This window comes from Ips typographus, linkage group LG2 (assembly GCF_016097725.1).
Source record: "Ips typographus isolate SLU linkage group LG2, UJ_Ityp_2.0, whole genome shotgun sequence".
Classification (NCBI taxonomy): Eukaryota; Metazoa; Arthropoda; class Insecta; order Coleoptera; family Curculionidae; genus Ips; species Ips typographus.
In genome coordinates, this window is record NC_138423.1 from 17,455,911 (window position 1) to 17,483,416 (window position 27,506).

The 27,506-nt window shown below is 35.9% G+C and overlaps 1 protein-coding gene across 1 annotated transcript in view; it reads left to right on the forward strand.

Moving 5' to 3' along the window:
* The window catches only part of LOC145724047 (uncharacterized), a 61,692-nt gene that overhangs the window by 11,524 nt on the left and 22,662 nt on the right, over window positions 1-27,506 (forward strand). Inside the window, exon 2 of the mRNA XM_081972117.1 lies at window positions 3,718-3,751. The gene's annotated coding sequence lies outside the window, so the exon portion shown is untranslated. The remainder of the gene's footprint in view (window positions 1-3,717; window positions 3,752-27,506) is intronic.

The window sequence follows — 27,506 nt, forward strand, 5'->3', positions numbered from 1 at the left end:
ACATTTTAACTTTTTACCTGCACTGTATAGGCGGTTGTCGAGCAACCGTACCAGCAACAATGATCTGTTTACCCGTTGCCCGACAACCGCCTATACAGTGCAGGCCAAAAGTTTAAATTTTCTCATTTTTGTTCGTGTTTTACGACGAAAGGGCTCAAGTTAGAGATCTGAAAAAAATACAGAAAACTAGTCCGTGATAGGTACTACAACTTTCATTAATACGATTTTTCAATCAAATCAACCATACAGGCGCAAAAAAATCAAAACCGTTTTCCCATGTTAATCTCCTATGTCCAGGGTGCTCTTGGACACCTGGTATATGTATATTAAATCAAAAAATAATGTTTAATTTTTTGTTTAGAATACACTTTCAATTTATCTTTGCAGAAAAAAACTTTTAATTTAATAATTAATTCTACAATACATTTTCCTTTCCAAAAATTGATACTCATAGGAAAAATGTTGGACCAAGCACCTACGGAAAGCGTCTTTTCCGCCCTTCAACTGTCTCAGTTCTCGTTCGGCAAAGTACCACTTTTCGCACTTGTTAGGTACATAACTATTAACACAGTTATTACACATTGATTCATTCTACCTTAAGATTTATTTCTGTAACTTTTACGTTCGATGAACTCATCTTCGTAAAAAATTACTAAATTAATCTATTTTTAAGCAAATACATTAAGTGGTCAGACTCATTAACACCCAGTTTTTATTTGAATACTAATTAGACACGTAAATATTCAAATTTATGAAATTTACCCAATAAAAACTCATCGTTAAATCAATAATAATTGGATTTTGAATCAATGTGTTCAGATCCTTTCCATTAATATTATAATACGGTATCCACCGTTTCCGCTGTCATTTATCATAATAAAACAAGTGAAAAGACTAGCTCGGTGGATTTTATTTACGATTAATTAATACGGATGTGTTTATCAGGTAGCCAATTTATAATAGTTACCTAACGTTTCAGGATTTGTAATTGTAACTTAATTGAAAGAAAAATATGTCATATTTTATTAGTTTTTGATACTCAAACTTTTGCAGTATTACCTACTCACCATTTAGCATTTGTTTTGTTCTCAAATGTTTTAATGTTAAAACTTTTACAAAAATCGCCTATCTACAGAAGAATATTCACAATATTGCACTTTTAATTTATTTTAGCACTGAAACTTAAATCGTAGTAGCTTGTTTAAAGTCACATATTTATTCCACTAGTAGTGTAATGGATTATACCACCCTTTTATTCTATTACAAAAAAAAAATAAGTTTAAACGACCAAATTTTTTTAAAACATGCACAGATTGCCCTGCTCTTTGAGTATTAGGTTTTTTAGTAGAGATTACACCAAGACAATCCAGCAATAAACCAATATAATCTGCAAAATGTACAAATAATGAAGATAAATATGAAATAATGAAAATAAGAATGAATTCATCCTCAGGGATTGGGTCCTGTCATTAAAAACGAGAAAGCCAAACGTAAGTTAATAAGTGTAGTAAATTGGTTAAAAATTGGACCATACCACTTCCATCTCTTATACAGGGTGCAAAAAATTTGTGTGTAAATATAGAAATCTCGCAAAAGAGATGCATGCAATAAGAGAGATGTAAATAAGAGATGCATGGTTGGTTAAATTATAGCAAAATTGCGCAATTTTTTTCGAATTCTAATTTAATTTTCAAACAAATAAACACGTGTTGAGCAGCAATTATTTTACAATTATCATAGTACTTTCTAAGTTTGCGTTCGTTTATTGTAACTTCAGAAGTTTTCCGCTCAAGATTTGGCCTTAAGAGGCTATTTTCTGTAATCTACTAATTTTACAAATATCATTTTAATAGTCTCTTTACTAGAATAAGATTTCTAAGAACGTTCCAAAAATGCTCTAAAAACATTTTAAAATATCTGTAGACAGTTAACTTCTCAATCTACCTAAAAAATTGAGTTTTCCAACTGACATTTGTAATATCAGTCTATTACTGAAATTCATCTATAAAGCACTAAAATTTTCATCTATAACGCATAAAAATTTCTTTTTAGGCCAAATTTTGAGCGAAAAACTGCTAGAAAATTATCTGAAAGGTTATTCCAGTAAATTTAAGTTGTAAAATTGGTAGAATTCTGAAATTAGCCACTTAAAGCCAGATTTCCAGCAAAAACTTTTACAACATTCCTAGCAAAAAGTAGAACTGTATTTAAAAGAAAAAAGTTTTTATTATCAACCAAAAACAGAAAGAAGGTCGGGCAAATCAATTCAAAATGTGACGTTGTAATGTTTTAGAAGGAAAAGAGCAAGACTAAACATCGTATGATAAAATCACCGTAATCACAAAAAAAGTACTGTAAACTGTAACTAAAAATGTAAAATTTCAATATGGCGCCCATAAGAAAAATTAAAGCCTTTGGTAACCAAAAACCAAAATGTCGGTAATAGAATATAACATTGTCACGTTGTAAAAGACGAAAAGTGACAATATTAAAGTGTAGTTTATTTTCAGTTAACTCATCAAACAAATCAATTTTTTTTTTCAGATATCTCGAAAAGAATTTGGAATTTTTGAAATTTTAAAGCGGCATACTGTTAAATCGATTTTTCCATAATTTAACCAACGCTATATTTCTTACCGTGTTTAAAATTTTCATACACACGAATTTGTAGTACCCTGTAGAATAAAGTGTCTACAGGGTAAGTAATTGAGAAAATAAGGAATGTAAAAAGCGTTTTAAGAAAAAAACATGACCCAATTTTACTACATTAATAACGTTCTTACTATATTACATAACATGACAATCAAGAAAGTAATCTGGTAAAAGTTACAAGTGCAAAATGATAAAAGAGGCGATGCAGTTGATTGCTGTAAGTGTGGCTTTTAAATACCCAAAGGTATAAGAAAAACGATCTGGCAGAAAAATCATAAATTCATCTTTCAAGTTGTATACACATTTTAATAAAAGAGGAAACATTAATTTTGTTTACTATAGCAAAGTTAAGCCGCAAATATTCCGGATTCCAAACATTTAACACTAATTATAAGTTACCAGTGCCAAGCAGAAGATGAACGGCTTATAAGAGTCTTAAAAGCATTCCTTTCAAGGTTGTGTAGTATATTAAGAAGATGCAAGTAAAACCGCTTGAAATGGATTGCGTGTCGTAGGTTAAGCTAAATTAAGAAATTTGTGAGAACCACACGGAATTGAGTAAGATGAACAATTTAAGTGCAAACAATAAACCAATTTGACATACAGAGGAAGGTTTGTTGAACGATTTTCTTGCTCGTTTATATTTCAGTTAGTTAACTAGCGATTTATGTGTGTCAATTTTTCACATATTACGAGATACGTAAAACGTGACCAAGTAATAATTTATTTCATATTCGATCCTAATTCCTGTAAAGGCTTACGATGGCCTCAAGATTCAATTTATATTTTATGACTGTTGTAAGAAGGCGTTAACAATAGTGAAGATGCCATCTTGCTATTGTTAGATTTTTAATTATTATTTGCGAACCACGGTGTAAATAAATTATTGATCGGCGACATTTAAACTATCGTTTTGTATTCATCTATAAACCCAGCAGGACCGTTAATGCTACTCACGATATTTAACTATCTAATAATGATCCTTACTTAGTTCCTGAGACTGAGAATTATTTCTGTAATTAGTAATGATACTTGAAGCTAAAGGTGTTACTTTTTATGTTTCAGATTCGAGGAGACTGTAGTAGTTAGTTCGGACAAGGTAAGTAATTCAAATTGCTTTCTTCGAAAAGTATCTAAAAGTTTGCGAGGATGTTTAAAATTATCTAATTCCAGCTTAATTCATTAGAATTTATATTAACCAGAGTTAATGTTGTTTGTAGAAAAAAAATTTACGGCCCTCATGCGAATTGCAGACCTCATCTCGTCTGCAAAGTTTTACATCTTAAAACTGCACTAAACACTTATACCTATAATACTAATTAATTTTATTAACCAAGTACTCTAACAACTTTAAAGTTTCTTTCTTTGTTTTTCCTCCCTTTTTTGAGTAGGAATGAAATAACAAAAAATTCTTAATAAGTCAAATTATCAACAACACAATAATCTCACTATAACAATGTTATTAAAGTAAGACGTTTTGCTTGTTAGTGACATTTGAGTACTTTAATTCAATTGTAATTTACAAACAGTTATAAAATTTGAAATTTTGTATTATTAATAAATATAAATGATTAGCTTGATGAGTTTTAACAAACAATTTTTTACGGTTTATTTCCCAATCGTAGTGGTAGACACCTACAAGGCATTTGTGTGCGCATCACCAATCAAATAACCCTAATTTACTTCTGACGAAAGATTTAAAACTCATTAGAACGAAGCGATAATTTTTTCAAGTGTCAGAATTTTCTATACCATCTAATCATTGAGAAAGAAACGCCACGCGATGATACAAAAATTAATAATTAAAAAAACCACGATTATCTCATAGTATCCGGAATGATCAATCAAGGAGTGAACTTATAATAAAAAAAATGTCGACACAAAGCTTGTTATTTCAATAGTGCCGTATTATACAAACTGAGATCTTTTTAGATAGTTGAAATTGATTATGCTTAATACCAATCATAATGTCAAATGACAAAACCACGACTTGGTCCGGTATCGTCTCTCTTCCAAGGATTTTATTACTCGTAGTTGTTCATTGTCGTAGATAAACAATACGAGTTATTAAGTCGAAGACATTTTAATAAGTACTGTTATTTTCATGAGAGTTGCGTAAATTTTATTAAAGGTTATTGTCGAAAAGATGCATCATGCATATACGAAGAAAATAAAATGTTAGTCGAGGTATAAATATATGTGACGTTGTTAAACAATACGTGTAATTACTTAAGTTATTGGCGAAGATAAAATGGTAATTATGCACTCGCTATTAAGTACTATACAGTAAAGTGTGTAATGAGGTTTTTATTACAAGATGTGCCTTCTTGTTTTTTTTTAGGTTATCTCAGTTTAAGATGAGTATAAACTTGATTTATTGAAAAAATATGTAGGAGATCTAGAACAATTACTCAAATAATGTGAATTCACTAATTGTTTTTATTTAACTGTAGCATTTGTTCTTTAAACTCTTTGATATGAATGATTGAATATTGAATGAATGAATATTGTTAGATGGGCTTTAGACACTTAGGCCGCTAGCCGGGCTCAACGTGACCCATCACAAGCTAGTACCCCTCCAGTTCGGTGGCCCTGACAAAGCCGCAGAGCCTCCTTGGCCGGGTACCTTGAATATCTAAGGGGTTGATAACACGCTTACCCCAAAGCTCTTTTCTAATCGTCGCAAGTGCCGGGCACTGTGTGAGAACGTGTATCGGAGTTTCCTCGTCTTCCAGACACAAGCGACATACTAGATCCTGTGACAGACCCAGAATGTGCATGTATGTTCGTATCTGACAGTGATTCGGGAGAAGTCCTGTCGCACATCTGAGGTCCTTTCTGGATAATTCCATCAGGGACTTCAACTTGTTTTTCTGGAAAGAAGCCCATGAGACATCGCGACTGCCGCATGCCTACGGCCTCCTCCCAAGCAATATCGGATCTTTGCCAGAAGATACGGTCTACAATGGCGGATCCGACCGCGTCGGCTAGTCCTACAATAGGTTTGGGCCCTACGGGTCTCTTTTTGGAGCCACGAAGGGCCAACCTGTCCGCCTCGTCGTTTCCCCTAACACCGGAGTGCCATGGAATCCAAGTTAGACATACCTTGGCCATCCGCGTAAGCGACAAGAGTGTTTTCTTACACTCCAGAACCAGCGCAGACGTCGTTGAATCAGCTTTTAAGGCAGCCATTGCTGCCTTGCTGTCCGTACAGATAAATATATCCTTCCGGCGTAGCGGTGAGTTTAAAATGAACTCCCCACATCGTTTGATCGCGAAGATCTCGGCTTTGAAGATGGTACAGTGGCAGCCTAGAGGGAAAAGCCCCGTCCCCGAAGTCGCACCATACACACCCCCACCCATCCATACACTGCCCCTGCAACCGTCACGGTTTCGGATCCATCGGTAAACCAGACGTCTCCATGCGACGGGATGATAGAGTTTTGAGAGAATTCCGAGTCCTTCCTCTCGGGTAATACAAACTTTAGAAGTCCGCTTTACAGAAGCGTCGGAGGCACCCGATCCTGCTTCATCAACAGTTTCGGGCACTCCCTCAACACCTCCCCCCAGCCCCAGAGATGACCCCACGATTCAGCTGAGTGTAATTAACATATTGAGACCTGCCAGTCTGTAGGCTGCCCTGGCGGCAACTTTTTTTCTATAAACAGGTGCAGCGGCTCGAGCCCACATAGCCGCTCCAGTGAGTGCCCTGGTTGAGGCAGTTTTCATTGCACCTGCAATACAGACGCAGACAAGTCTTTGAACCCTGTCCAACAAGGCTCGGGACTTGGCCGTATCCATAGCTCCGGACCAAACAATCGCACCGTATGTTATCATCGGGCGAACAACAGCGCAGATCCATCGAAGGATTCTCGGCTGGAATCCCCACGTTGTATCAAAGGCCCTCTTGCACGCCCAGAGAGCTTTGCGGGCCTTCCCGGTTTTGACTGCAAGGTGCTCGTTCCAGGTCAGCCTGGAATCTAGAATGACCCCTAGGTAATCGACCTGGGATTTGTACCCCAGAATGTGACCGAACAGATTTAAGTCCGGCAACGGCCCGAGTTTTTGTCGCCTCGTAAAGATGACGACTTCCACTTTGACCGGGTTCACAGAGACCCTCTCCTCCTCACACCAAACCTGTGTGGATCGAAGGGTGTTGCGTACTGAAACGCTAGTTTTCTTGAATTACACTTTATTGAAAGACAAACTGACATTAACTGGTCAAAAAATGGTGCAATAGCACGACAATGTGCGGAGCGCAAAGAAAGGCGACCGCTCACAACGCTGTCTTTCTAAAAAGCACACACACGTTTCGTCTCGGGTCTCGACGACGCAGCCGCTTCTTCGTCCCCGGCATCTGTTTCGGCATGGTTGCCAAGTTTCTCCGGTACATCGCCGCCCACCTTGAAAGCCTCCAGTCTTTCAACATCTGACGGCTGACTTTCCTCAGGTAAAACACAGAGCTTGGTAGCTGGCCTCTTGAAAAGTCCATTGGAAGTCCTAATGACGGCAGCTCTTACGACGTCGTCTGCTCCATAGCACAGTTTTACCACTCGTCCGAGCTTCCATTTCAACGGAGGGGTATTATCTTCCTTCACGAGGACCAGCTTGTCCAACTTAAGTAGTTGTGGCATTGATGTTTTCCACTTGCATCTAGTCTGGAGCTCACTCACATATTCTTTCATCCAGCGTTTCCAGAAATGTTGAGCTATTTGCTGACAATGTTGGTAATGTGATAGGCGGTTTTTCTTCACATAAGTGAGGTCATCTTCGGGCATACTTAACAACGGTTCTCCAATCAAAAAGTGCGCTGGAGTTAGGGGTTGCATATCGGAAGGATCACAGGATAGAGGGGAAAGAGGTCTGGAATTGAGACAGGCCTCCACCTGACATAGTACTGTGGTTAATTGCTCAAACGTAAGTGGAGTTTCCCCTATGACTCTTTTTAAGTGATGTTTCACGGATTTTACCCCCGCTTCCCAAAGTCCGCCGAAGTGCGGTGCACGGGGAGGAATAAAATTCCAATCCACAAATTGATTATTTAGTTCCAATATAAAATCACGAGAATTATTTTTTAAAAAACGTGCAAGTTCCGACTTTGCACCCTGAAAGGTTGTTCCATTATCGGAATAAATCGATTTAGAAAGTCCACGCCTAGAGAAGAATCTCCGCAATGCAGCTAAGAATGCCTCCGTCGTAAGATCAGACACCAATTCGAGGTGGATGGCCTTAGTGACGAAACAAATGAATAGGCAAATATAGCATTTAGTCAACTTGAAATTTCTAGTTTTTCGGTCCTTGATTAGAAATGGACCAGCATAATCACATCCTGAAATTAAAAATGGCCTCGAAGGGGTTAATCGAGTTTCGGGCAAGTCAGCCATCAAATATTTCTGACCTTGGGCAGCAAATCTAAAACATTTTAGGCAATCGTGTACAGTTCTTCGCGCTAGGTTTCGCCCAGATATTGGCCAAAACCTTTCTCTGATCGAGGACAGCAATAAATTGGGCGGAGCATGTAGGAGCCTGAGGTGTTCATACTTAAAAAGAAGCTTAGTAAAATTGTGTTTAGCCGGCAAAATTATTGGATGAATTTTGTCGAACCGATAATTGGATCGACCAAGCCGTCCACCTACTCTTATAACCCGTCCATCAAAAAAGGGGTTTAAGGGTAAAAGTTTGCTTTTCGGATGCAATGCCCTATCTGAACCAAGACAATCATATTCATTGCAAAATGATGTTCTTTGTACTATAGACACTAAACGTTTTAAAGATTGTCTGAGTTCAAGAGATTGTAAATGCCCAACTCGTCGGTTTGATTTAAATTCACGTCTCAAACTTGAATTGTGAATAAATCGTAACATGAATGCTGTTACCCTAAGTAGTTTAGAAAACGAAGAGAATCTTTCAAATAAATTAAAATCTGTATCACAGGTCACAGCTAACGATGAAATGGTAATTGCTTTGGCCTTTTTATCAGGAAGTTCGTCAAGTAAGACTGTGTCATATCTTGGCCAACACTGCTCACGTTGAGCAAGCCATGAAGGGCCAAACCACCACAGATCATGCTCCAAAAGAGCTTTCGGACTCATACCTCTGGAAATCGCATCTGCAGGATTTTGGGAGGTGTGCACATAATTCCATTCCTTAGGGTCAGTTAATTCTTGAATTCTGGATACTCGATTAGAAACGAACGTCTTCCAATTGTTCGAAGGAGATCTAATCCATGACAATACAATTTTTGAATCACTATAATAGTAAGTTTTATTAGGCACTAGATTAAGTGCAATCCTAGACTTATCGGCAATCTCTGCAAGCAATACCGCTGCGCACAACTCGAGCCGTGGTATAGTTTGCGTTTTCAAAGGAGCAACTCTACTTTTAGAGCATAAAAGTTTGCTAGAAATATTATCATCCTTGTCTATAGTTCTCAAATATAAACAAGCGCCGTATCCAAGCTCGGAAGCGTCTGCAAACCCATGGAACTCCGTGTAAACCTTTTGTTTGCATGTAGCTTGCCTAGTAATTGACAAATTATTAATATTATTTAAATCTTGACGAAAAGTAAGCCATTGAGTGTGCAAATCCAATGGAATAGACTCGTCCCACTGAACTCCTCTCTGCCACAGTCTTTGTAAAATCATCTTCGGAATTATTATTGCTGGACTTAAAAGTCCCAATGGGTCAAACAATTGAGCGGTAGCCGATAAAATGGCTCGTTTTGTGACTCGCTCAGAATTGTATGAACCGACTTTAAAGCTAAATTCATCACTTTCTGATAACCAACGCAGACCCAAAGTCGCGGCCGAATGGTTATCTCCTGTGTTGATGTTAAAGTTGGCTTGAGTTTCAGAAGTATTCTCTAATATTCGTCTATCGTTCGAGTTCCATTTTCGAAGCTCAAAACCACCTTTCTTCAAGATGTTGATTACATCATTCTTTATCTCTAAGACTTCGTCAACACTATTTCCACCAAATAATAAGTCGTCGACGTAAAAGTTTTTCAAAATCAGTTCACTCGTTTTTGGATGTGTATCTTTGCAGTCAAATGCAAGTTGCGAAAGGCATCTTATCGCTAGGAAAGCAGCTGCTGCTGTCCCATAAGTGACAGTGTGTAGTTTATAAGCTTGAATTAAATCTGAAGGATGATCACGCCATAATATCTTTTGCAACCTTTGTTGAGACTCATCGACTAGCACCTGCCGATACATTTTGGCAATATCGGCAGTGGCAACAATATCATGCAGTCTGAACCGCAATATAATGGAGAATATATCGTCCTGTATGGTTGGCCCTACCATCATGATGTCATTCAGTGATTTACCAGTAGAACTTTTGGCGGAGGCATCGAACACAACTCTCAATCGAGTGGTTGTGCTGGATTCCTTATAAACATCATGATGGGGCAAGTAATAATCACCCTGTTCATCACTGTCAGCTAATGACATGTGACCTAGCTGCAAATATTCGTCAATAAATGACTTATATTCATTATATAAATCAACATTTTTATGCAGTTTTCTTTCTATACTATAGAAACGTTTCAAAGCTTTATCTTTAGTGTACCCTAAACAGTCCAATGATTCCTTGAAAGGCAGCTGTACGATAAATCGCCCTTCAATAGAACGTTTGGTAGTAGAAACAAAATGATTTTCACATAATTGTTCTTCAGTTGATAAGATTTTTGTTCTGGGGTAATCTTCTATCTCCCAAAATTTTGATAAAGAATTATCCAAATCTGACAATGATAAATTACACAAAAGTGAATGAGATCGTAAAGGCAAAGGTCCAGATATCACCCATCCAAAATGAGTTTTCTGTAGGGTTGGCAAGTCATTTCCCAATTTAATTTGACCTGCGCAAAGAAGATCCCAGAAAATTTGGGCGCCAATCAAAATTTGAATATTACCTGATTCGTTAAAATTAGGATCAGCAAGAAAACAATTTTTAGGAATATTCAGCTTGCTGGCATCAAAAGAAACATGAGGTATGTTATTAGTAATGCGTTTTATTACTAAGCAAGGAATATTAATCTTGAACGCGTTTAGTCTTGATTCCATTTGTACCGACGCTCTATGAATTATTCTAGAAGTGACCTGACCTATACCATTTATTGTTATATTGGTACTATGTTTTAAAAGTTTTAATGTATCACAAAGGTCTTCTGTAATGAAGTTGGATTCTGACCCACTGTCCAACAATGCTCTGCATTCATGAATTTGACCATTGACATCTGATACTTGAACCAATACAGTGGATAATAGTGTATTGACATGATCATCTCTGCGTGAATGTAAAGAGTTATTAGAAACATTAGCATTTTCAGAGCTTGGGCATTCCTGGGGATCAGAAACCACTTCGTTTCTAGTATTTGAGAAATGCAATAAGGTATTATGTCGCCTTTGACATTTAGAACAAGGTTGGCATTTACAATCCTTAAGGTGATGTCCCCTACGCAAGCAATTTAAACACAATTTTAGTTTAATGACTTCTGCTGATCTATCTTTGGGGTTAAGTTTTAAAAAATCTTTACAATTATATATTAGGTGATCATTTTTGCAAAAGCTACACTTCAATGCTTGACCTGTCGCAGTATACGAACCTCTTGGTCGCCCACGACCTGTTGACTTAGACGTTTCAGACATACCCAAGGCTTCAAGCAAACGACACTTTTCTTGAAGAAAATCTAGAAACTGCTTAAATGTGGGAAGCTCATTACTGCTATTCGCCGTTTCCCAATCACGCCTGGATGCTGCATCCAACTTATTACTAATTATATGTATTAACAGCGTATCCCAATGGATCACAGGTTGACCTAGAGATTGAAGTGCACGAGTATGTTGTATAACTCCGTCTAATAACTGACGTATGCCTACCTGAGACTCCTCATGCAGACTTTGTAGGTTAAATATAGAACGTACATGATTGCTTACCAATAACGCTTTATTTTCATATCTAGTTTTAAGTAAATCCCAGGCCATTTCATAATTGGCAGCTGACATACCTAAACTTTGCACAACTTGCAAAGCATCTCCCTTTAAAGAAAGTCTTAAATAATGTAATTTCTGAATTTTATCTAAGTTAGAATTTTGGTTAATGATAGAATCAAAACTATCTCGGAAAAACAACCAATCATTATAATTTCCATTAAAACTGGGTAAGCTTAAAGGAGGAAGCTTCAGTGAAACACTTTCATTAGAACCAGTAGATTGTTCAACTGAAGCATTACCTGCATTTACAGGATTATTAATAATATTTGTATTTACTATGTTACTTTCCAAAATGCTATTTGCCGAACCTAGAGCATAATAGTATGTACTATCAAATGTTTCCGTTTCCGAGTCCATTTCCGACTCGAATTCTTCACTTGAATCAACAAGCATGCAAATTTTAACTTGAATTTCTTCGAATTTTTGTAACAAATCATTAATTTGAGACATTCGAACCCGCAATTGCGCTAAATCACTACTTTCATCAGACATTTGATTGTCCACAAACTTTTGAAAACGAGTCAATGACGATTTAATTTGTTTTTTCTGAGCTTTTAATGCCTTTAACTCGGCCATTGCAAAGAAAACCTGGATTACCTGCCAGAACTAAATAAACAACCACAAAATTTTTTGGCTTAGCTTTTACTAAACACCACAGTACCAAATCAAGCACAGGTACCGTCACAAATTGGAATAATATAAGGAAAAGTGGTAAAAAAGAACGCACTCACCGAACTGCCTCATAAACTCAGGCCGAAACTCTGTATAGTAGGCTGTCTGCGCGCCTGACGTCGGTCGACCTCGACTTGAAATTACGCCGGCGCCGTGCTGATTTACCGCTCTGCCTGCGCCTTGACTAGTTTTCAGCTCTTAAAATCCACTTCTTTCTGGTTATTTGGCTACGAAGGACCATATGTTGCGTACTGAAACGCTAGTTTTCTTGAATTACACTTTATTGAAAGACAAACTGACATTAACTGGTCAAAAAATGGTGCAATAGCACGACAATGTGCGGAGCGCAAAGAAAGGCGACCGCTCACAACGCTGTCTTTCTAAAAAGCACACACACGTTTCGTCTCGGGTCTCGACGACGCAGCCGCTTCTTCGTCCCCGGCATCTGTTTCGGCATGGTTGCCAAGTTTCTCCGGTACAAAGGGCAGCCTGGATATTCTTCGCCAGGCCCCCGACGGCACGACCACTCGAAAGAATGGCCACATAGTCCGCGTAGGCCTGGGCGTAGACATCTGCGGAGTTGAGTCTCCACAGCAGAGTATCAACAACCAGGCACCAAAGAGTGGGGAAAAGAACGCCCCCTTGGGGGCAACCCCTGGCGACCCACGTGACGCCTCTGACGTGACTGCGTTGAGCTCCGCAAAAACCAAACGGTTGGACAACATGGTTTTCACCCACCCGGCAACCACCGGATGGGCCCCACGCTTCAATGGCTTGGAATATCGATGCAAAGGAGGTGTTGTCAAACGCTCCCTTTATATCCAGAAACGTAGCCAGGGTGGCGCATCCGGACGCACTGCCCTTCTCCAGCCTCTGTACGAGGTGATGAAGGGCGGCCTCCGTAGACTTATCCGCCCGGTAAGCGTATTGCTTCTCATGTAGAGGAGCCACAGTGAGCAGTTCTTCCTTAATATGACGGTCCACAGTGCGCTCAAGAGTCTTCAACATAAAGCTCGAGAGGCTGATGGGACGAAACGATTTCGGATTAGAATAATCCGCCTTTCCCGGCTTGGGAATGAACACGACTCTCACTCTTCTCCAGGCCACCGGAATGTACCCCAGAGTGAGCGAAGAAACCTTGTCAGTTAAAACAAATTATGGACATGCAAAGTTTTTGACAAAAAACACTTTTTAACATCTCTATGCCAATTTTTAGGTTTGTCATAATTATTTATGCTGCATATACTGCTAGTAACTTTTACTTTCTGAAAAGGAAATAGAAGAGTTACTTAACCATATATTTGAAGTAAATGAAGATTGGAACTATTCAAATTTATTATTTTTAATTGAACCATCTTTACTAACAACAAAAACAATGTTAATTTGCTCATTAACTTTTGCTGTCATATTTTACCACCTTGACTGAATCAATCAATTCATCAATACTATCTTTGTTGCTCATGTTTACTAAATAAGTGAAAGTAAAAGTAAAATTTTATGAGTAAATAACGACGGACGATATTGCAAATACTAGTTTATCCATCTCTTCACTTGCCTCTTCAGTAAATTTTTCCCTAAGGCGATAATTTATTGATATGCTGTAGCAAATTTTAGCACCTTAATTTAATTAGGTGTATGCCCTAGTTAACTTTAAGTGTTAAAAATGCAACTTTTAAATTACCAAGTTTTAAGTAGAGATAATCTAAAAAACACCCATTTAACATTTACTAGTACGAAATCGTTTATTTGTTAAGGTACTCACGTGCAATATTTTATTACATTATATGCAAAAATAATTACTTAATGGGACGCTGTTAAATTAATTGACGGACTATAACTATTAACGGATTTCAACAATGTTACGGCGTTACAATTTTTTTCAAGATCGTTACCTACATATTAAAACTAATTAACTGGTGTAATGGTTTATATTGCACGTCCTGTCAAATGTGTTTTCCTCGGTTGTCTTAGGATGTTTATTCATTTGTCACGGTTAGCACGCTAGGAAATTGTTTATTTAATAGGATTAAGTTTCGAGCGTTTAACTAGATATTTGATGAGTTATTGGATTACTTTTAATTAACAAGTAATATTTTAGTTTCAAGCATATTGCTTTGTTTACATTTGTGGAAATTATTGGAGTAGAAAAAGCTGAAACCTGATTGTTTAAAGTTAATTGTTAATGTTAAAGTTTCATTATAGCTACACAAATATTATTGCATTTCAGCACCTTTTTGTATGCGATCATTAAAAAGTTTGGTTGTATTTGATTAGATTTTTTAGGGGTGTAGAATATTAATAACCTTTCAGAGGATAGTCAGAACTTTAAAAATCCTGAAAAAAACTAAAAGGACTCTGTAAAGAATTAACTTTTGATGTTCTTTCAAAAATGAAACGTTGATTAAGAGAGGTCTTGAAAATTGTTAGGAGTTCAAGAAACCTCTGACAAAACTAGTGTTAGTAATATGACAAATGAGATTCGTTTCTAATACGCAATAAAGAAGTAAAAAATTCTGTTACAGAAAATACGATTATTAAGAAAATGTTAATGAAATTCAAGGTAAGTAAAAAAATCGTTTTTATTACTTATCCTACCACAAGATCAACTTTTCAGCTTTTTTTACTGCTTTTTTTTGTTCATCCTGTATATTATTAGCTAGATGGAGATCTTGTATTAATAATGTGAAACATAACCTGGACTGGAATGTGGCAGCGACCACAAACTTTTAGTAGCTCAAGTAAAAATACATTTCAAAGCTCCAAAAAGAGAAAAATTCTGTCAAAAAAATGGAAAAAATCTCCAATAAAATCTCTATGAAAATTCAAAAACATTGTGGCAAATTTTCAAAACAACTATGGTCAAGACAAAAGAATAAATAGTTCTACAGAACATCAAGGATGTAAATAACAAACAATGAATAACTAAAAAAACGTGGGATGTGATGAAAAAAAGAAAGATCCTTAGAAAAACATGTATAAATAGCAAAGATCAAATACCGGCCATTGAGTAGAGAGATCCAACTATTCAGTACGAGTAGATGGGACAAAAATCAACATCTACTAAAGACTTTTCTTCCAAAGAATCAAATAAATCACCAGAGAGTGTAAACCAAAGACATGTAAAATAGAAGATTTGAATGGTAAAATTATAACAAAACAAGAGAGAGTCCTTGAAGTGTGGCGACAATACTGTGAAATCAAGGAGGATGAACTAAACGGCTAGAACAACTTTTGGAACCCGATATTTTAAAAGAAGAAATACAACAGATCATTTGTTTAAAAAAAAAACAGAAGCACAGGCAAGGATAATATAAACGCAGACATGCTATAACAGCGTAATACAAAGGGTTACAATTTCTTGTGGAGGATATGTAATAACATATGGAAAACAGAGCAATGGCCAAATGATTGGTGCACATCTACCTTTATTACTCTGCATAAACAGGGTTTAGAATGCAGCAATCATAGAACTTATCTCACGTCCAAGCAAAGTAATGCTCAGGATCTTACTCAACGCCTTAGATGGTTTCCGGAATGGTAGATCCCACAGGAACAAGCTGGTTTCGTTAACGGTAAAGGCACAAAGGAACACATCTCGAACGTGAGACCAATCATTGAAAAAGGAAGAGAAACATATTTGTGCATTCTAGATTACAGCAAGGCTTTTGGTTATGTTAAATGACGAAATCTCTGGAAAGTCCTTTTAGACATGGGAACTCCTCAACACCTAACCCTTCTTTTAAAAAAAACGTAATGGTCAGAGTTGATGATAGGAATTCAAAACCGCTCAATACACAAAGAGCTGTCACACAAGGCTACATTCTATCACCTTTGTTATTCAACATCTATGGAGAATACATTATCAAGAAGACAATGGTTGGGAGGGAGGTATAATTATAGGTGGCAGGAAAATAAACAACCTACGTTATGCTGATGACTCTACACTTATAGCCAAAGATAAGCAAGAAATGTCCGAGCTAAAAGAAGAAGAGAGTCTAAATTTTGGCTTGAAACTAAACCGACAAAAAACTGAGTTAATGGTAATATTAAGTAGATGGAACATCTGGAGTACACAATGTGAAAGAAATAATTTACCCAGGAGTTCATTTAAATGGAGACGGCAATTCATCTACAGAAATTAAAATAACGTTGGCCAAATCCGTAATGACCAAATTAAATAAAATTTAGAAAGGCAAGCAAATAACAACGCCAACAAAGCGCAAACTTGTCGAAACTCTTGACTTTCCGATTGCATGGACCTTAAAGTGTGCCGTTAAATTGGATAGTTTTGAAATGTGGGTCTAAAAGAGGCTTTTGAGAATCCCATGGATTGCTCATAGAACCAATGTGTCAATTTTACAAAAGTTTGTCAACCGTACTTAAAAAACCTACTTAAGACATGTGAGTAGAAAATTTGGAAAACCTTAGGATTCAAGAAAAAATTGAAGAAACGAGACCCAGGGGGCCGATGAATAGACCAAATGAAGAAGTTTACTGGAAAGTCTTTAGAAGAAAATATAAGATGCATTCCGGATTGAGATAAATGGAGAGAGAGATCGCCAACACGGCAACATGAGCAACAACCCTTCAGGATAGGAGGTATAAGACTGTGATGATGAATATTATGATATAGATTGAAGAAGTAGGTATTTCAAGATTAGGTTAGATTTAGTGGTCACTACAACAATTTCTGATGAGGATGGACGGAGTTCAGAAATTATTTGGCTTGTCTTACGCCGTTTTTTAAAACTACCCTGTGTATTCTGAAATCAAATCGCTCAATAGCATTATTTCTAGTAGTACAAGTTTCGTTTTCCAATCAGTGACAAGCATTGTTGTGACTTTATTTCCACAGAAAGACAATAATGGTTGTATCCAAAAGGCGCCGATCGGTCATTCATATTTGCCGAGTTGAGAAATAAGACTATTTTTCAATATTTGCTAATATTGTTTTACCTTTTCAAATTAAAAAATACCATATAAGACGACTCCGCAAAAGTTTTGCAAATCGACGACTAATTGTAAGAAAATAACCGTCTAGTTGATTACCAAATAGATGATTGATCATTAACGAAGTCGTCTTACGATAGTTAGCGACCGAAAACGGATACAACTGAGAAATTCCCGTGCAGGTCAAGGTGATTGTAAAGGGAACTCTTCATAAATACGATTCACACAATAAACAGTTAATAAACTGACTTATGGCCACTTGCGCAATTTTCGTTTGACCGTCAAAAGTGAAGTCGTGCATTTGATTCAGCGTGATTCCGCGATTTTTATTAAAACTAATACCGAAGATCGTCGATGAACGGAGTCGATTAAAGGTCATTAAGAGAAATACCGGATATTTCAATGTGGTGTATACAACTGTTCTTTGTGTAATTAATTTAATACATCTGACATGGAAGTAACAACAGCATCAAAAATTAATGTCACTTTTTTGATAGGAATCATTGGACAATTTGTTTCTATGTTGATAATTCCAAGTTTTTCGCGTAAAAAACAAAAGTAATAAAAACTTCTTGTAAACCCCAGAATTAAACACCTTTTTAATTTTTATTTATCGCATGGTGCAAATTACTATTAAGATCATGGAGTAACTTTAAAGCCTATACTGGAACCATATGGCTAAACTCAGAGTTGGTAACAATCTCACAGAAGCAATACCAATTTGTAGAGGGGTCAAACAAGGGTGTGTTCTTTCCCCACTTCTATGCAATTTATATTCTGAAGCCATCTTTCGGAAGCCCTAGAAGAACGCGACGTGGGCGTTGGTGTATGGGTCAACAATATTCGTTATGCGGACGACACAGTTCTAATTGCAGATAACATGAAGGATTTGCGGGATATGCTTGGGACTGTCGGGGAATGCAGTAGGAACATGGGCCTCAATATCAACACCAAGAAGACTAAATTCATGAAAATTAGTCGAAAGCCACAAGAATTTCAAAACTCAAGCCTAACATATGAGAATCAACCAATAATAAATAAATTTAAATATCTAGGAACGTGGCGTTGTGAAAACTGGGAATCAGACACAGAAACCAGATGCCGGATTGAAAATGCCCGCAGTGCGTTCATAACATTCAAAAAAGTGCTCACCAATACTGATTTCGATCTTGGCTTGAGAATTAGATTTGTCAAATGCTATGTCTGGACGGTGTTGCTTTATGGCATGGAGGGATGGACACTGAAGGTGAGCACTATGAACAAGCTGGAAGCATTCGAGATGTGGGTCTATACGCGTGTACTGAGGATTCCATGGACTGCAAGAAGAACCAACATTGAGGTCTTGAGAATAATCAATAAAGACCGCGAACTGTTAGACACCATTAAACGTTGAAAAACAGCATACCTGGGCCACGTAATACGCAACGAGAGGTACCAATTTCTGCAATTGATTATTGAGGGGAAGATTGAGGGAAAGAGAGGAATCGGCAGGAAAAAGATGTCATGGCTCCGCAACGTTAGGCAGTGGACAGGACTGAGGACAAAGCAAGAACTAATGCATACCATACGTAATAAGGAAGAGTGGACAAATGTGATCGCAAACATCCATTAATGGACACGCAGGAGAAGAAGAAGAAGAAGATTAACTTTACAATTTAAACAGCACGTTCACGCTAGTGAAAGTCTACCCAAAACACAGTGTAACTCAACTGTCTCTATGCAAGATTTTAGTGCTTACAAAAGCAGTTTTCTTGAATTTTCTCCAATAAATTTGAATGTGTCGAGGAAGAAGAGAAACCATAAACTCGGTCAATAACACCAAAGAAGATCAAGATCAGTTTCATTATTGAGATTCATTATTTTTCTAGTGTTGGGAAACAATAAACATACAACTGTTTTGCTAATGCAGGCTTTTGCGAGACGTAGTTTGATTCATTTCTATACAAAATCATGCAATTAATAGATCTTCAAAATTATGACCTTTAGTTTCTCAAGGTTTTAATAATCAGTCATACAATTTGTAATATTCATCTAACTTCAACTACTTTCACCTTATTAATATTGAACTCAGTAACTAACAAAGTTGATGAGTGGCTTACATATTCGAAAATTTCTATTACAAAAACCCTCTAGCTATATGATTCCATAAGATCATTTATAGTAATCAGTAACTCGAAATTAACAAACAATAAGCAGTTTGCTGCTTTATTTTTGCCCATAAGTGTACATCAATAAAAGTCATACACCTGTTTTCGTATGTTAATAAAACTGACTACAATCTTAATTGAGAAGAAAACAAATGTTGAGTAACCGAACAAGTATCCATTTCTAGATATAACTTAATATTCAGCGCAAGAAGTTTCTATAATGGGTATACAGACAAAATAGCCCATTAGCAGGTATACACCAAATGCTTCTGCTCATTTAGCGAAAGTAAAAAAAACATCTTCCGGTTTCGCTGAAAGAAGTGAATAACTGTTTGAAGATGCGTTCCCAACGTCGTCGTCTAAGTCGGCAACCGGTTGTGTCATAAAGACAAAACTTTCGATTATTTAGCCCGATAGAACAAATTTATTTTGTATGCGAATGTAGAGCTCGAATCAGCTAAGAAAAGGCCACAGGCGTCATCAAACGATGATGTCACGATCTCTGTACGTCTCGCTTTAAATATTGCTGCTCTCGTTACTTTCCAAGTTGTTGCAGCCAGTCAGTGGCGTGCTATTATTTTATCAGTAAAATGAAACATTTTCGTCGTTTTTAATAAAGAAAATAAAAGACAACAAGTTTTTCAAAGGAATGGAAACTCCTTCTGCTTCTTTCTTCATAAATTGTAAGACGTTACTGACGATTTCACGGCCTTGGCTGTATATGATAACACCTTTCTTTCCAACCTTTTTGAAAGACATTTTGACAAAATAACGTTTTTTATTCATAACACTATGTGAACTTCAACTGCGACCATCAACAATACAACCAAAACACCAGACTAAAACGGAACCTAACCTAACCCCCTAAGTCTCCCTGTCCGCCACTACATTTTTTTAAACTTGGCAACACCGTTTAGAGTGCCGGCTAGTAAAAGCATATAAAAAGGTCCAAATGTCCCTGGCCGCTGCCGCATCTGTTTTAATTGTGTCCAAGTAAAAACCGTACTACGTTGCCAAGTGGCTTTTTGACCGCTTAACAATATATTTTCGGGAATATTTTAATAGGACGCCTCTGATTATATCTAATGCGACGGCAACTGTAGAAGGAGAAAGAAATAGTTTTAAAAACTGCGTCATTGATGATGCGGTGGCCTTTTCTCATCTGATTCGAGCTCTAATAATGTGCATCTTTGGCTGTCTCTCTACTTTCACGGATACAACGTTTGAGGTGATTAATTTTTGGTGTTTCTACGAACTCGGTCTCGTAATCTATGCTAGAGGTTGCACGTCTGCCTACTCAAAAACAATCTTAAATTCACAGATTTACGGACGATAAAAGCCAATTTGTTATAGGTGTACTCACACGACATTACAAGAAACATAATAAACTCGCTTTCAAAGCTATAATAGAACTAAGAACAATTTGTCAAGCCTCGTTTCTAGGAATAGTTGTTTTCATGGTTTTACACATTTACTGTTATTAAAAATATCATTTGCACTTTTTAGAACATTCATGGATAATAATTATTGCATGTTGTAATAAATTACATAAAATAATGATACTGCGATAAACACTGCACAGAATAATTAATACTCAAAACCTCATCTAGGAAGTATATTTGTCTTCATCTTACGAACCGAATGTTTTCCAGATAAGGTGATAATTTGACATGATTATTCTAATTACCCAAAATTGCGATGATTAAACAATTTTGAGTTCCTTATAGTTAAATCATGCGGTGTACAGAGATATGTTCACTACAGTTACACAAGAAAGCCGAGAATTATCTTATTATGTCGCTTGTAATGTTGTGAAGATGGATCTTCTTTATACAGTACGTGAGCAAGTTGCAAAATTTTAGGTCCGCGTTAGCTCAGATTAAACAAAACGTGACATTTGTTGGTGAGAAAACGGCTCCAAAATGATATTTTATGCGAATAAACAATTATGCGTGAACTTTTCGTTTCGATCGTTTTAGGATTTTAAGATGCATTTACACGAATTTAAATTGTTTCAAAATGCGCACTACAACGCAGTCTTGCTCCAATGTAAATTTAGTTCTAGAATAAATTAACTTTTCTTCAAACAGTGGGTTTTAGTTAATTTCTTCAGCAGAGAAATTATATTTCGTCACCTTTCGCCCACTCAAAGGTAATAAAACTAAATGAAAACTTGCTAAAACTGGAGATGTTACGTGCTAAGTGAAATTCGTAATAGTTAATTGTAGTCGGTTCTCACCTGAAATAATAAATCTTTTGTACAGGAATTCATAACAGTAGTGCTAGGCGGGTATTGTGTATGTTTGTAAACATCTTAAAGCAATTATTTAAGTATTTCGGATTTGAATTTTTATTTAGCTAATTAAAGATCAAATAATAACTAGGTACTATTTATAGAAAGTAATTTTTGGCTAAAAATTTAAAAGTTACGATAATTAACACCGTTAAGGAATATTATTGGATGGTTAAAAAAAGTTTTGAAAGATCAAGGACTTTCACTACCTTATTTAGATACTAACATTTTATCCGTTTCCTTACTAAAACAATGCTTGATATTTCAATCGACCTACAGCCTGGATAATTATTTTAATAGCATCTTTTTATATTTAGTGATAATTTTTGACTCTCCTATTTATTATGATAACTGAAATAGGTTATCTTCTCTCCGGGAATTACACATAACCTGCTGAAAGCAAATTGAGTTTCAACAGCCGTCAGAGAAATTTTTTTGAGGATTTGGAAAAAGCTTTCCTCTAGCTAAATAAGTTAAAAATACTACGTTTGTTCCAGAAAAAGAGTATTACTGGAAGTTAGTTAGTTTCTTCTAAGTTCAAATTCTGAAGTTGAAATCCGTCTCGTAAGTTTAACCTAACCTAATAAACTAGATCTACATAGGTAAATCTTTAAAGGGAGAAAAAGTTACAATTTGAACATTTATATAAAACCTTTTTGAAAATACGATTTATTAATGACGACAGAATTAAGAATAATATTCTAATTATAAATTTGGCGGGAGACATCAACAGTCAATTAGACAGCAACCTTTACCTGAACTGATTTCCAAATTATAAACCAATATCATTAGTATTGGGGTAAATTACCGGTAAAGTAAATATTTTTTTTAACAAGATATTTTTGACCAGTAAATCTCTAGTAAATTACAAATACTGTGTTTCTGGCAGGTCAAATTTTGACACCGCTTTTCCCCCCTGACTGTACCAAATTTTATAGTGTAGTGTTTTCTCATGTTATTCGATAGGAAATTTAATGAAGATTCCAAAAACGTGCTTAAAACAGTCAATTTCTCACTCAATTTTACAGTCGATTTGGTTCCTGACTACCCTTTCAAACTGTGTTTCTGGCAGTTCAAACTTTGACACCGCTTTTCTCCCTGACTGTACCAAATTTTGTTGTGTTTTTTTAGGCTATCGGATAGATAATTTAATGAGAATTCCAAAAATGTGCTTAAAACAGTTATTTTCTCACTCTAAGTTGGTTTTATACAGGCGAATTTGTTCCTGACTGACTTTTCAAACTGTGTTTCTAGTAGTTCAAATTTTGATACCGCTTTTCTCCCTGACTGTACCAAATTTTCGTGTGTTTTTTCAGGCAATTGGATAGGAAATTTAGTGAGGATTCCAAAAATGTTCTTAAAACAGTTATTTTCTCACTCTAAGTGGGTTTTATGGACAATTTTGTCCCTAACTGTCTTTTCAAATTGTATTTCTGGCAGTTCAAACTTTGACACCGCTTTTCTCGCTTGCTGTACCAAATTTTGAAGTGTTTGTTCAAGGTTATTCGATAGGAAATTTAATGAGAATTCCAAAAATGTGCTTAAAACAGTTATTTTCTAACTCTAAGTGGGTTTTATACAGGCGAGTTTGTTCCTGACTGTCCTTTCAAACTGTGTTTCTAGGAGTTCAAATTTTGATACCGCTTGTCTTCCTGACTGTACCAAATTTTCTTGCGTTTTTTCAGGAAATTGGATAGAAAATTTAATGAGGATTCCAAAAATGTTCTTAAAATAGTCATTTTCTCACACTAACTGGGTTTTACGGACGATTTTGTCCCTAACTGTCTTTTCAAATTGTATTTCTAGCAGTTCAAATTTTGACATCGCTCTTCTCCCTGACTGTGCCAAATTTTGTAGTGTTTTTTCATGTTTTTGGATAGGAAATTTAATGATAAATTCCAAAAATGTGCTTAAAACAATTTCTCACTCCAAATGGGTTTTACAGGCGATTTTGTCCATGACTGATCTTTTAAACTGTATTTCTGGCAGTTCAAATTTTGACAGCGCTTTTCTCACTGATTGTACCAAATTTTGTAGTATTTTTCTAGGATATTAGATAGGAAATTTGATGAGGATTCCTAAAATGTCCTTAAAGCTGTGATTTTCTCACTCTAAGTGGGTTTGACAAGCAATTTTCTTCTTGACTGTCAAACTGTGCTCAAAAGTCGCAAAAATCAGGGTTTAAAAAAGTTTTCTTGCAGTATTCGATACAAAACGTGTTTCTGAGATTTATGACACTTGTTTTGACAGTGCTTACGTGACTGCCTAGCTAAATTATTCGACAAAAACCACGTGATATCTGTGACGAATGTCAAAACTGTCAAAATTTGCCTAGATCTTACAAAAATTACAGTTTAACATAGTTTTCTTACAGTTTTCGAAACAATACTTGTTTCTGAGATTTATGACAGTTATTTTGACAATTGTCAGTAATTACTGGTAAATTACAAACTGTTTAAATAATAATATCTTCAGATTTGCGTCATTTTTATCATCTCAAAAACAAATTATTTGTCGTAATTTAAAAATAAAATAATAAAGAAAAGTGACGAAAAGCTCAAAATGCGATTTTTTTTTGGAAAATAAAACTTCTATTTCTACTACTACTACTATACCAGAAATAGCTTAGTTTTATTAGTAAATGACTTGTGACAACATTTGTTACAAGCTATTTATTTATAATAATTAAAATGACTACTTATAAAATTTTAACAACTACACTTGCAAATAATTATTAGAAATTATTTCAGTTCTAACCATAAATTCATACCTTAGGAAATAATGCCCATAACATCTGCCCATTCATTTAAAACTCGTGTGATGTATCTGTTTACTAAAGTTTTCAATCTCTCATCATCATTATCATTTTATACCAATAATAGGAACTGCAATGAATCAATTTTATATGGATTTTGATGCTTTTTTTCCTATAAGTCGAACAATTTTTGACTGATAAACTTCAAAGTCCTTGAGGCAAAAATTACATACAGATGCTATTCATTTTAAAAACTGATTGACGTAAAATCGTTATATCATTTTGGTTGTTCATTACTATAATGTCAGAGAGATTAATTTTTTATTTTAATTTCAATAAAACCAAACTCTGCTCGAACCCAACGAATTTCACGTCAACATTAATTTCTTAAATAAAAGCTTTTGTCCCTCTAATTATCAATACAAATTTTTAGCTTTCCTTCACTGTTCAGATCCTACTTAAATAGCAAATTAAATGCCAACCGTCAGCCGCTCAAATATACACAGAAACCAGATCTCGTACTTTCTATAGTGTTAACCAGGACCAGAAGGATTGTGTGGGTACTAGGGTAGATGAATTTATCGGCTGTACTTGACCTTACGTCTCTAAAATAGTCGAATACCAGAAATGTCACGAACTTGAGCATAATAGCACGATATAAATATTGGCATCTATTATGGTTATACCCGTTACCGTGACTTTCACTCTATTATGTCCAATCGAAACTTTATTGGTTTATTTATTTTCGTACGTCGTTATTTCCGTTTGACAGTTATTATGAGGAAATAAGGATAACAAGAAATTAAACCAGTTTTTTATATAAGGTATTGTGACGTAGTGTAAAGTCACCGAGTGTTCTGCGCTTGGACCTGAACGGTTTCGCGCATTGTGCCTCATGAAATGTAGTAGAGTAATGGCGTAAACCGAGAGGAATAAAAATGTTCTTCAGTATGAAACTCGAGTGTTAATTAACCAAAGATAAAGACATTACAAAGTGGCGACGAGGATATAGGATTTTCCTTCGACTTCGTGGTATAAAGATAGTTACTACAAAACAATTTTTTTTTTTAACACTAATTCACGGAAAGTAAATACGTGTAAAAGTGCAGTGTTAAAATGGCGACCATTGGATTGCAATTGGAATTTGATCCCAAGGTTCATGATTGGAGTGTCCACATAAGCCGGTTGGAACAGTTTTTTGTAGCTAATCAAATCACAGAGGAGGCAAGGAAAAGGGCAATTTTGTTAAATGGGCTGACGCAAGAAGCTTACATACTACTTCAAAATTTGTGCCATCCCACTAAACCATCCGAAGCAACCTTCAAAGACCTGGTGAGGTGTTTAAATACTTACTACAAGGGTAGAAGTGTCGTATTTGCTGAAAGATGTAAGTTTTATTCGGCACACAAGTCACCAAACGAAAGCGTTCAAGACTGGGCAGTCAGGCTTCGTAGTTTAAGTATGAGATGCAATTTTGGAGACCACCTTAAGGACATTTTGCGAGATCGATTTATTTGTGGAATGAATCCGGGTAAAGTTTTGGAAAAATTATTAGAGCAAAACAGCAGTATTACGTTTGACGAGGCCATTAATATGGCATTAATAGCCGAAACGACCTGGGTGAATCGACAGTCAGATATTAATTTTCCGGCAAACCAACAACCACAAGAAGTTTTTCGACTCCAAAGGTTCCAAAGAGGCCGAGAAAATGCAACAAGCTGGAGACAAAGGGAACAAGATGGCAATCGTGCACGAACGGCTAATAGAAATTTTGGACAGGCGAGTGGCGTTGGCAACGCTGGAAGCAGGAAACCAAACACAGGCGAGTTGTGCACTATTTGTCGCAAAGGTAAACATCAGGAAAATAAATGTTTTTATCGAAATTCCTCTAAATATTGTACTTATTGTAAAGTTAAAACACACAATTCGTCCAATTGTAGAAACAAAAATAAGAACGTGAATAGTTTAAATCTTGACGATAGTGACGTCGAGGTTTCTAATTTTAATATTAATTTAAATGATTTTCCTGTTTACTCTATTAATGACAGTATTTCCAAGCCTATTATAATAAACGTAAATATTAACAAAATACCGTTTAAATTTGAACTAGATTCTGGGGCAGCTGTTTCATGCATACCGGAATTTATGTATGTTAATAATTTTAGGAATGTGCCTTTAAAGAAATGCGACATCACTTTGGTTAATTTTACTGGTGATAAAATAGCACCTTTAGGCGAAATATGTGTTCCGGTAGAATATAACAATAACAAAGATGAGATAAAATTTTGCGTTATTAAAAACAGTAAAGCGGCTTTACTAGGCAGAGATTTCATTTCAAAGTTTAAGATTGTTTTTAAGCAAATAAATTACATTTCAGACGACTTCAAATCTAAATTATTAAGCAAATATTTGGATGTATTTTCTGATAAAATCGGTTGTTTCAAAAACTTCAAACTAAAATTGTATTTAAAAGAAAATTTTGTTCCAAAATTTTTTAAACCTAGACCGTTACCTTATGCATTAAAATCCAAAGTTGAACTTGAATTAAATAAATTGGTTGATTCGGGGATATTAATTCCAATTCAGTATTCTGAATGGGGTACACCCATTGTACCGGTTTTAAAGCCGGACGGGTCAGTTCGATTATGTGGTGACTACAAAATTACTCTGAATCCATTTTTGATTGACGATAAATATCCCATTCCACGAATTGATGACTTGTATGCTAAATTAAGTGGGGGTAAACGATTTTCAAAGATTGATTTGAGTTCAGCATACCAACAAATTGTACTTGATCCAGATTGTGCTAAAGTAACTACAATATCTACTCATAAAGGCTTATTTTATTATAGTAGGTTACCGTTTGGAGTCAGTTGCGCACCTGGTCAGTTTCAAAGACTAATGGATCAACTTTTCACGAATGTTAATGGTGTTTCAGTATTTTTGGATGACATTTTGATCACTGGCAAAGATGACAGGGAACATATTGAAAATTTAGAGAGTGTTTTAAACATTTTAAAAGACAATAACTTGACTGTCAAACCTGA